We start from the raw sequence: 11,399 nt of genomic DNA, 5'->3' as shown, positions 1-11,399 counted from the left end.
CTCCCCCGCCTTCGGCGCGTCGGGGGCGAAGGCGGGTCACAGCGGCCCCCCGCGGCCCGGAGGCCCCGTTCGCGGCGGGCCGGCAGCCGCGGTCCTGCAGGCTGCCGGGAGAGGGGCAGCTAGACCGCTGGACAGCCCTGCTCGCCTCGGGCCGGCCGAGGGCATGTCGGGCGAGGGCCGGGCGAGGGGCGAGGGCATGTCGGTTCCCGGGGCCGGGCTCGCTTACCCCTGGCGGGCCCGGCCTACACGAGGTTCTATGGAGAGAAGTCACTGACGGTTGATGCCAGGAAAATAAAAATACGGGGGGAGGGGGCGTGGAGCCAGAGCCAGGGTTCGCGGACGCGCACCTCCGTGGGCGCGCAGGTGTGTTCAATGACCCGGCGCCTGCGAAACCGGAGGACTGGTCGGGAAGGGGGCTCTGGAAGCTGCTCTGCCACCTGCTACGTGAGCTGCGGGGAGGGGAGTAGGAACAGAATCAAAAATGCCCCCCACCCCGGCCCATCTCAATTCACTGTAGATATTTATCACAGTAGGTCACACTGTGACCAAGCTTTACTCTCTTCCCTTTTCTCTTCCCCTCCAGAAATTTTAAGAAAATACCCTACCTTTCAATGAAACTCTCCTCCCTTTCATCTTTTACCAGTGCTGTCCAATCAAAATATAATGCGAACCACAAATGCAAGCCACTTATGTAATTATAAATTTTCTAGAAGGCACATTACGCGCGTGAAAAGAAACAGGTGAAATTAATTTTCATAATATAGTTTACCTAACCCAGTAGATCCCAAATGGTATCATTCCAACATGTAATTAATATAAAGATATTAATGAGAGTTTCTCTTTTTTCATACTAATCAAAATCCAAAGTGTATTTTACATTTTCTGCAAACCTCACTTGGGATTAGGCACATTTCAGGTGCTCAATAGCCCCCTGTGGCTAATGGCTACCGCATTGCACAACAAAGTTCTAGACATTATTTATGTGTAAATTATTGTTTTAATCAGTCCTGACGGTACTAAAGCCAAATGAAGGATGAATATAAGTAATGAAAAGGAGGGGAAAAATGATTTCTTTACTGTTAGATTGAAACATCTCCACAAATTGATTGTAGCCCTGTGTTTTAAGCAAGCCTTAATGTTTTTCACCATTGTCATCTTGAGAATCATTTCAGTTAAGAAAACTCTTTTTAACCATTTTCTCTTCTTGCTAATGAAGAAAACACTGACATCTTCACCCAACTGAAAGAGGAAAATGGCTCTAATGAAGGCAATCGTGAATAACTGATTCATGCTGTTGATGGTTGGCAAAAATAATGAAGTCAGGGAAGGAAGCCAGCAAAAAGTGTGGTTCCTTGGTGTTGAGAAAGAATGTAGGGTTCAGGGCTTCCCTGGTGGCGCAGTGGTTGAGCGTCCGCCTGCCGATGCACGGGACGCGGGTTCGTGCCCCGGTCCAGTAGGACCCCACATGCCGCGGAGTGGCTGGGCCCGTGAGCCATGGCCGCTGGGCCCGCGCGTCCGGAGCCTGTGCTCCGCGGCAGGAGAGGCCACAACAGTGAGAGGCCCGCGTACCGCTAAAGGAAAAAAAAAAAAAAAAAAGAATGTAGGGTTCAAAGTAGGCCAGAGCTTTGGTTTGGATCCTGGCCTAGACCCTTAATGCCTGTGCGGTCTTGGGTAAGTAAGGGATTTAGCTTCTCTGGGCCTCAGTTTCCTCATGTATAAAGTAAGTATGTTGTAGCACTGAGCATATATTACAAAGACAGGACAAGATTACAATTTAAAAATTAGATGAGGTAATGCCAATAACATAAAAATCCATTTTTTTAGGTAGTCGTCAGTCACTTCTTGCCCAGTCTTTTCTATTGCGTAGGAAAGCCCCACAAACTGTACGCTCAACAACAGTTATCCTATATGTTCCACTAAAGCAGATGCTCCAATCCTGTCCCAGGCTTTTGTTTGCATTCACCACCCTTTATTTCCCCTTAGAACTTTTATGATGGCTAACTCCTTTTCCTTACCTAAGACTTTCTTATCTGAGGATGAGGCTCTTCTGCATCCATGGTGACATCAGGGTATCTTTACAGTCCCTTTTGTTAGATAAGTTAGATAATTGAGATCTTGTCCTTTGCCTCTCCCTATTAACTGTTATATAACTTTAGCCCTATTCTCATGACATATGAAAAGTGGACTTGCAGACAACATGGATGTGTTTTTTTTACACTGTTGCTCTGATTCTCAGGCCTTCAGATTCGGACTAGAACGCCACTACTAGCTTTCCTGGGTTTCCAGCTTGCAGACATTAACTCATGGAACTTCGCAGCCTCCTTGAGCACATAAGCCAATTCCTCATAGTAAATCATATATATGTATACATATATATATTATATATATTAGTTCTCTTTCTCTGAAGAACTCTAAGAAAGAATCTGATATTCAGAAGTGGGGTGCAGCTGTAACAAATACCTTAAAAATGTGGAAGAGGCTTTTGAACTGGTTAATGGGTATAGGCTGGTAGTGGTTTTTGATGCATGCTAGAAAAAGTCGACATTGCCATGAAGGGGTTGTTAATGGTAATGCTGGTCAGGGCTGAGAAAGGAAAAGAGGAGAGCTGTAGAGAAAGCTTCCATCTTCTTAGAGTATACAAATAATCATGTACAGAATGTTGTTAGAAATATGGACACTAAAGGTGATTCTGATGAGGTATCAGACAGAAATGAAGATGTTTTTGGACAACGGAGAAAAGGCAATCCTTATAAAGTGGCAAAGATCCTCTCCAGCTGTGAACCTGTGAAACCAGCTAAGTGATGTGCTTCCACCCAGTCTGTGGTATTTTTGTTAAAGCAGCCCAAATTAGGCATTTATGCCAGAGAAATGAAGATTTATGTTCACACAAAAACCTGTACCCCAATTTTTATAACAGGTTTGTTCATAATAGCCCAAACGGGGAACAACATAAATTCTTTAACGGGTGAATGGTTTAACTGTGGTATTCATACCATAAAACACTACTCAGCAAGAAAACCACTGATAAATGCAGCTTTGATGGCTCTCAAGGGAATTATGCTGAGTTAAAAGAAAGTAATCTCAAAAGGTTATTGTAGGGCTTCCCTGGTGGCGCAGTGGTTGGGAGTCCGCCTGCCGGTTCAGGGGACACGGGTTCGTGCCCCGGTCCGGGAGGATCCGGGAGGATCCCGCGTGCGGAGTGGCTGGGCCCGCGAGCCATGGCAGCAGGGCCTGCATGTCCGGAGCCTGTGCTCCACAGCAAAAAGGTTATTGTATGATTCCATTTATACATGACAAAATTATAAAGGTGAAAAAGTTATAAAGATGGAGAACAGTTTAGTGGTTACCAGGGATTAAGGAGGGGGTGGGGTTTGGAGAGAAGTAGGTGCGGCTATTAAAAGTATGAAGAATCCTTGCGATGGAACTATTCCGGTCTTAACTGGTGGTGATCACACGAATCTACACATGTGATTAAATTGCATAGAACTAACTACATGTGTGCACACACACATATGCAAATGAGTGCATGTAAAACTAAGGTGGGTGTATTGTATGTTGTCAGTTTCCTGGATGTGATACTGTATTATAGTAATGCATGGTTATGTAAGACATTACCATCAGAGGAAACTGGGTAAAGGGGAAATGAAATCTCTGTATTGTTTCTTACAACTGCATATAAATGTACAATTGTCTCCAAGTAAAAAGTTTAAAAAATAAGCCTTATTTCATTTTATTCCATCACTCCCAACTCTTTCCTTGCTAATTCTGTTCATTTTTCCCTGCCCAAATCATCATGGCAACTTATATATCATTTTAAATTAATGGGGGCCTCTTTAACAGAGAGAAGAATTAACTGATGTGTTTGTTCTATTGGGTCTCATTTGTGTGAATTATCTTCCTCTCCTAGTCTCTTAGGCCTGCTATGAAATGTAGCCCCAGCCAGTCAGCACTTGACTCCCATCTGGATCAGGGCTCCATTCCATCTTCAAGAGCCAGGAGATTGCCTGGGATTCCCCCAACATCTAGTGCACACGTTGGTTTAATGTTGATCTCTTAGCTGGAATATAACTCTATGAGGATAGGAATTCATTTATTTGTTCCTTCAGGAAATATTTATTGCATGTCTACTAAGTGCCAGACACCGTTCTAGGTGTGAGGATACTCAGAGGTGTGAGATTAGTAGCTGTGAAGTGTATGAAACTAGAAGCAGGAAGGCCTGTTTGATGGCTGTAGCAGAAATTCCGGTGGGAAGTGATAATGGCTACTAAGGTAATGGTTGTGGGGTTGGAGAGAAGGACCAAATGCAAGAGATGTTAGAAAGAAGCTGACAGATGTGTATAAGGCATTAATGAGAGGCCTGAGATAAGGATGCCTCCCAGGTTTCTGGCTTTGGTGCCTCAGTCCCAAAGAGTGAGAAAACCAGAGGAAAGCAGACTCTCACCGAACAGGGGCCTCTCACTAATTCCATTTTGGACATTTCATTTGGCACCCAGAGCGTCCAAGTGGAATTGTTCAGTCAACAGTTAAGTCATGGACTTGGAGTTCAGAGGGATGTTGCCTAGAGTTAGAGATTTGATAGCTGAAGCCACAGGAAGAAATGAGGTAACTTAGGGAAAAGTATATAGAGGCAGAAGAGGAAAGAGAAGCACCAAACTGAATGGTTAGGTTGAAGAAGAGGAATCTGTTTACTCTGTTTACATAGGACAAAAACTGAGAGAAGACAGTGAGGAATAGAAGATTAAAGACGGAAAGCCCAAGAGTGTCAAATTGTGCGGAGATGTCAAATAAAAGTAGGATTCTAAAGAATCCAGGAAAGCACACCCATTCCCTGAGTTTGAGCCCCGAAGTCACTTAGGCAGCTGTGTGCTGTCCGAGGTCATTACAGAGCTGAATGAACAACCGCCTCTGGGAAACACACCCTCCTTCACCAAGCCGTCTTCTGACTATAATTTGACTATCTGGATAAATTTGCATTTTGAGAGGAAAAACAACAACAATAATAGCTAGTATTTAGCACCAACTCTGTTCCAAGTACACTTTACATGGATTATCTCATTTAATCTTCAGAACAACCCTATGAGGTAGGTTCTATTACTTACCCCATTTTATAGATAAAAACACTGAGATTCAGAGACTTTAATTAACTTCCCTAAGGTCACATAGTTAATGAGCAACTCAGTTTTATTAAGAGTCTACAAACTGAGAAAATATGCTATACTTTATCTCCAGAATAAGTGGATGACACTGATACAAACATCCTATTCTGTTTGGGCTATATTTCTCACTATAAATAGGCATTCCAGTGATATTAGCAATTGGAATAATATAGATTTGTGAGTGATTTGGGTGCAAGCAATTGCCAGTATTAGGATGTATAGACAGCTCTAAGCTTGACTGTGAAATAAACGGGAGAGATATGAGAAGTTTGCAAGAAAAGTGTATTAAGGACGTTTTTGTTGCTATTATGGGTTTGTTTTGTTTTGTTTTGTTTTAATGGGAGAAAGATTAGTTTGTTAGCCAAAGACAATGAGGTAAGGGAACACATCAGGGAAAAGGGGGGGAAATTGAGAGATTAAAGGACCAGAGGAGGTAGCAGTTCATAAACTCAAAGTACAGGCAGCAGGAATAATTTGAGATGGGAGAAAAGCTATGTCACTAAGAAATGGAAGCAAATGCAGATAAACTGCAGGAGAGGGAAGGTGCTGGAAACTTCAGACGGTCTCCATGTTCTCAGCAAAAAAGAAGGACATGTCTTTACTTTGAGGGTGGGAGACATAAAAGAAGGGACTTGAGGAGAGTGGCAACAGTGGCAAAAGCTGCTCTGGGAGAGGAAGCTGATGAGGAAGGGGGAGTGCACACAGGAAGATAGCTGGGTGGTACCGAAAGTCCCCCTGAGGTTGGAGACCAGGGACTTGTAGGGGCAACACTCTGAACAATTATGTGACTTTTCTCTAGCAACTCTTCCCAACCTGGTGTGGAAACTGAGAAGCCTGTTAGTGGGAGTGTAATTTCATGATTCAGTTAAGGCAGAAGAATAAAGGCAGAAGGGGCTGACAGGCTGTTCATGGTTTCAGCTAGCTAGAGGAAGGGTTGAAGATGAGGGTGATAGATTGGAAGGAAAAGGGGGATCAAAAGAAAGACATAAAGGAGTTGGAAAGAAAGTGGTGGTCCGAGCATGAGATATGAGAGTTAAAAATTGTAGAGGAAGTTCTGGTGAATAGTTACAACGTACAATATTCTATTAATTGTACAATTCAACTAATTGAACTGAAGTGCTTGCTGGCCAGCAGGAAGGTAATGTAATAGCTGGAAATGCTATTTTCAGCGTTGAAATTTGGCATTCAAAAAACAATTAGGAATGTCAGTGTTTAATGTATAAATGTCAAGTATGAGGCATGTTCTGCTTCCCTATCTCTGGCACAGTGTACCCATTGCCCTTCCTGTTGGCATCTAGATTCTATCATTAATATTTTACTACACCTGCCAGGCTTAGTTTTTGAATTAAATATTTTATTTTGAGATAATTGTTGATTCACGTGCAGTTGTAAAAAATAATACAAAGAGAATATTTGTACTCTTTACCTACTTCTCCCCAATGGTAGCATTTTGCAAAACTATAGTATAGTGTCACAACCAGGATATTGACATTGATACAGTCAAGATACAGAACATCTTCATCATCATAAGGATCTCTCCTGTTGCCCTTTTATAGTCACATCCACCCTCCTTCTTAACTCTAGAAACTTCTAATCTGTTCTCTATTTCCACAATTTTGTTATTTCAAGAATGTTTTATAAAATGGCATCATACAGGTATGTAACCTTTTGAGACTGACTTTTTTTCTCTCAACATAATTCTCTGGAGTTTCATCTAAGCTGTTGTGTGTATCAATACTTCATTCCTAAAAAAAAAAAAAAAAAATACTTCATTCCTTTTCATTGCTGAAAAGCATTCCATTGTAAGGATATACAACAGTCTGTTCAACCTGTTGAAGGACATTTGGGTTGTTTCCAGTTTTGGACTATTATGAATGAAGCTACTATGAACATTGATGTACAGGTTTTTGTGTGAACATAAATTTTCATTTCTCTGGGATAAATGCCCAGGAGTATAATTTCTGGATTATATGCTAGTTGCAAGTTTAGTTTTTTAAGAAACCACTGAACTGTTTTCCAGTGATGAGTACCATTTTACATTGTCATTAGTGATGTGTGAGTGATCCAGCTTCTCCCCATCATTGCCAACATTTGGTATTGTCACTATCTTTTTTTTTTTTAGACATTCATATAGATGTGTAGTGGTGTCTCATTGTGGTTTTTTTTTTTTTTTTTTTTGCGTACGCGGGCCTCTCACTGTTGTGGCCTCTCCCGTTGCGGAGCACAGGTTATGGATGTGCAGGCTCAGCAGCCATGGCCCACGGGCCCAGCCGCTCCGCGGCATGTGGGATCTTCCCAGACCGGGGCACGAACCCGTGTCCCCTGCATCGGCAGGCGGACTCTCAACCACTGCGCCACCTGGGAAGCCCTCACTGTGGTTTTAATTTTCATTTCCTTAATGGCTAATGATGTTGAACATCTTTTCATGTGCTTATATCCCTCTTTGGTGAAATTTTTTTTTTATGCCTTTTGCTCATTTTCTATTTGGATTTTTTTAACTGTCGAGTTTTTTTTTTTTTTTTAAATCAGCCATGAACAAGATTTCATGGTGAAATTATTATTATTATTACGTTTTGTGGTACATGGGCCTTTCGCTGTTGCGGCCTCTCCCGTTGCGGAGCACAGGCTCCGGACGCGCAGGCTCAGCGGCCATGGCTCACGGGCCCAGCCGCTCCGCGGCATGTGGGATCTTCCCAGACCGGGGCACGAACCCGTGTCCCCTGCATCGGCAGGCGGACTCTCAACCACTGCGCCACCAGGGAAGCCCAACTGTCGAGTTTTGAGAGTTCTTTTTATATTCTAAATACAAGTCCTTTGTAGATCAGGACAGAATTTTCTCATATTGAGTTTAAGATATATGTGGATATCTCAGTGGAAATGACCAGCAGGCAGTTGGCTGCATGAGTCTGGAGGTTAGGAGAGAGATTGGGGCTGGACATTAAGCTCTGGGAGTTGTGATAGCACAGTTGACATAAAACTGGAAGGAAGACAATATTAGAGTTAAAAGGAAAGAGGGCCAAGAGAACATTTGCAGATTTAAGCAGTGAAAGAACTGAGAAAGAATGGTTAAAGAAGTAGGAGCAGATAGGAAAGTGGTAAGATGAAAACCAATGAAAACTAGAATCTGGTTTTTGCTTTATTGTTATGGGTAACATCTAGCATTAAAAAGAGATCTACAAAGAGATGACGTTCACAAAACTGCCTTAAAAGTATTTGAACTACAGTTTTCATCAAATGCAATATTTAAAACATTAAGTAATAATATCCCTCCAGAAAGTAGGCATAGAGGGAACTTACCTCAACATAATAAAGGCCATATATGACAAACCCACAGCCAACATCGTTCTCAATGGTGAAAAACTGAAAGCATTTCCTCTAAGATCAGGAACAAGACAAGGTTGTCCACTCTCACCACTATTATTCAACACAATTTTGGAAGTTTTAGCCACAGCAATCAGAGAAGAAAAAGAAATAAAAGGAATCCAAATTGGAAAAGAAGAAGTAAAACTGTCACTGTTTGCAGATGACATGATACTATACATAGGGAATCCTAAAGATGTTAACAGAAAACTACTAGAGCTAATCAATGAATTTGGTAAAGTTGCAGGATACAAAATTAATGCACAGAAATCTCTGGCATTCCTATACACTAATGATGAAAAGTCTGAAAGTGAAATCAAGAAAAGGCTCCCATTTACCATTGCAACAAAAAGAATAAAATATCTAGGAATAAACCTACCTAAGGAGACAAAAGACCTGTATGCAGAAAATTATAAGACAGTGATGAAAGAAATTAAAGATGATACAAATAGATGGAGAGATATACCATGTTCTTGGATTGGAAGAATCAACATTGTGAAAATGACTCTACTACCCAAAGCAATCTACAGATTCAATGCAATCCCTATCAAACTACCACTGGCATTTTTCACAGAACTAGAACAAAAAATTTCACACTTTGTATGGAAACACAAAAGACCCCAAATAGCCAAAGCAATCTTGAGAATGAAAAATGGAGCTGGAGGAATCAGGCTCCCTGACTTCAGACTATACTACAAAGCTACAGTAATCAAGACAGTATGGTACTGGCACAAAAACAGAAAGATAGATCAATGGAACAGGATAGAAAGCCCAGAGATAAACCCACACACATATGGTCATCTTATTTTTGATAAAGGAGGCAAGAATATACAATGGAGAAAAGACAACCTCTTCAATAAGTGGCATTGGGAAAACTGGACAACTACATATAAAAGAATGAAATTAAAACACTCCCTAACACCATACACAAAAATAAACTCAAAATGGATTAAAGACCTAAATGTAAGGCCAGACACTATAAAACTCTTAGAGGAAAACACAGGCAGGACACTCTATGACATAAATCACAGCAAGATCCTTTTTGACCCACCTCCTAGAGTAATGGAGATAAAAACAAACATAAACAAATGAGACCTAAAAAGCTTTTGCACAGCAAAGGAAACCATAAACAAGACCAAAAGACAACCCTCAGAATGGGAGAAAATATTTGCAAATGAAGCATCTGACAGAGGATTAATCTCCAAAATATACAAGCAGCTCATGCAGTTCAATACCAAAAAAACAAACAACCCAATCTAAAAATGGGCAGAAGACCTAAATGGACATTTCTCCAAAGAAGATATACAGATTGCTAACAAAAAGGATGCTCAGCATTACTAATCATTAGAGAAATGCAAATCAAAACTACAATGAGGTATCACCTCACACCAATCAGAATGGCCATCATCAAAAAATCTACAAACAATAAATGCTGGAGAGGGTGTGAAGAAAAGGGGATCCTCTTGCACTGTTGGTGGGAATGTGAATTGATACAGCCACTATGGAAGTTCCTTAAAAACCTAAAAATACAACTACCATAAGACCCAGCAATCCCACTAGTGGGCATATATCCTGAGAAAATCATAATTCAAAAAGAATCATGTACCACAATGTTCATTGCAGCTCTATTTACAATAGTCAGGACATGGAAGCAACCTAAGTGTCCATCGACAGATGAATGGATAAAGAAGATGTGGCACATATATACAATGGAATATTACTCAGCCATAAAAAGAAATGAAATTGAGTTATTTGTAATGAGATGGATGGACCTAAAGTCTGTCATACAGAGTGAAGTAAGTCAGAAAGAGAAAAACAAATACCATATGCTAACACATATATATGGAATCTAAAAAGAAAAAAAAAATGGTTCTGAAGAACCTAGGGAAAGGACAGGAATAAAGACACAGACATAGAGAATGGACTTGAGGACATGGGGAGAGGGAAGGGTAAGATGGGATGAAGTAAGAGAGTGGCATGTACTTATATATACTACCAAATGTAAAATAGATAGGTAGTGGGAAGCAGCCAGATAGCACAGGGAGATCAGCTCGGTGCTTTGTGACCACCTAGAGGGATGGGATAGGGAGGGTAGGAGGGAGATGCAAGAGGGTGGAGATATGGGGGTGTATGTATATGTATAGCTGACTCACTTTGTTATAAAGCAGAAACTAACACACCACTGTAAAGTAATTATACTCCAATAAAGATGTTAAAAAAAATAAAATAATAAAAAGTTAAGTATAAACATGTTAACTGTGGACGTATACACACTAACAAACGTAGTAAGGTAGATAGCTAGGGGGAAGCAGCCGCAAGGCACAGGGATTTTAGCTCGGGGCTTTGGGACAGCCTGGAGGGGTGGGATGGGGAGAGTGGGAGGGAGGGAGACACAAGAGGGAAGACACATGGGAGCATATGTATATGTATAGCTGATTCACTTTGTTATAAAGCAGAAACTAACACACCATTGTAAAGCAATTATACCCCAATAAAGATGTTAAAAAAAAAAAAAACATGTTAACTGCTGTTATGGAGTTTATGATCAAGTAGTTTGACAATGGTAACTGTGTAATATATAGTTATTTTTTTAAAAATTGAAGAAAAAATTCAATTAGGTTGAGTATTAAAAAAGCAAAGAAGTTTATAGGAAAATTCTTCTAATTATTAATACAAAACAACTTTCACCTGAATTTCCCCCAAATAATTTGAACTTTCACTTTAAACTCAAGAGCTAGTAAATCTACCCATGTTAAAAAAACAACAAAAACCCGTCTTTACGTTTTGTACCCTTAAACACACAGACTGCCCCTGTAGTGGGTTGAACAGTGTCTCCCCAAAATTTGTGACTACGCTTATTTGAAAATACAGTCTTTGCAGATG

Source organism: Phocoena sinus, chromosome 3, assembly GCF_008692025.1.
Source record: "Phocoena sinus isolate mPhoSin1 chromosome 3, mPhoSin1.pri, whole genome shotgun sequence".
Classification (NCBI taxonomy): Eukaryota; Metazoa; Chordata; class Mammalia; order Artiodactyla; family Phocoenidae; genus Phocoena; species Phocoena sinus.
This window is presented reverse-complemented; position numbering follows the sequence as displayed.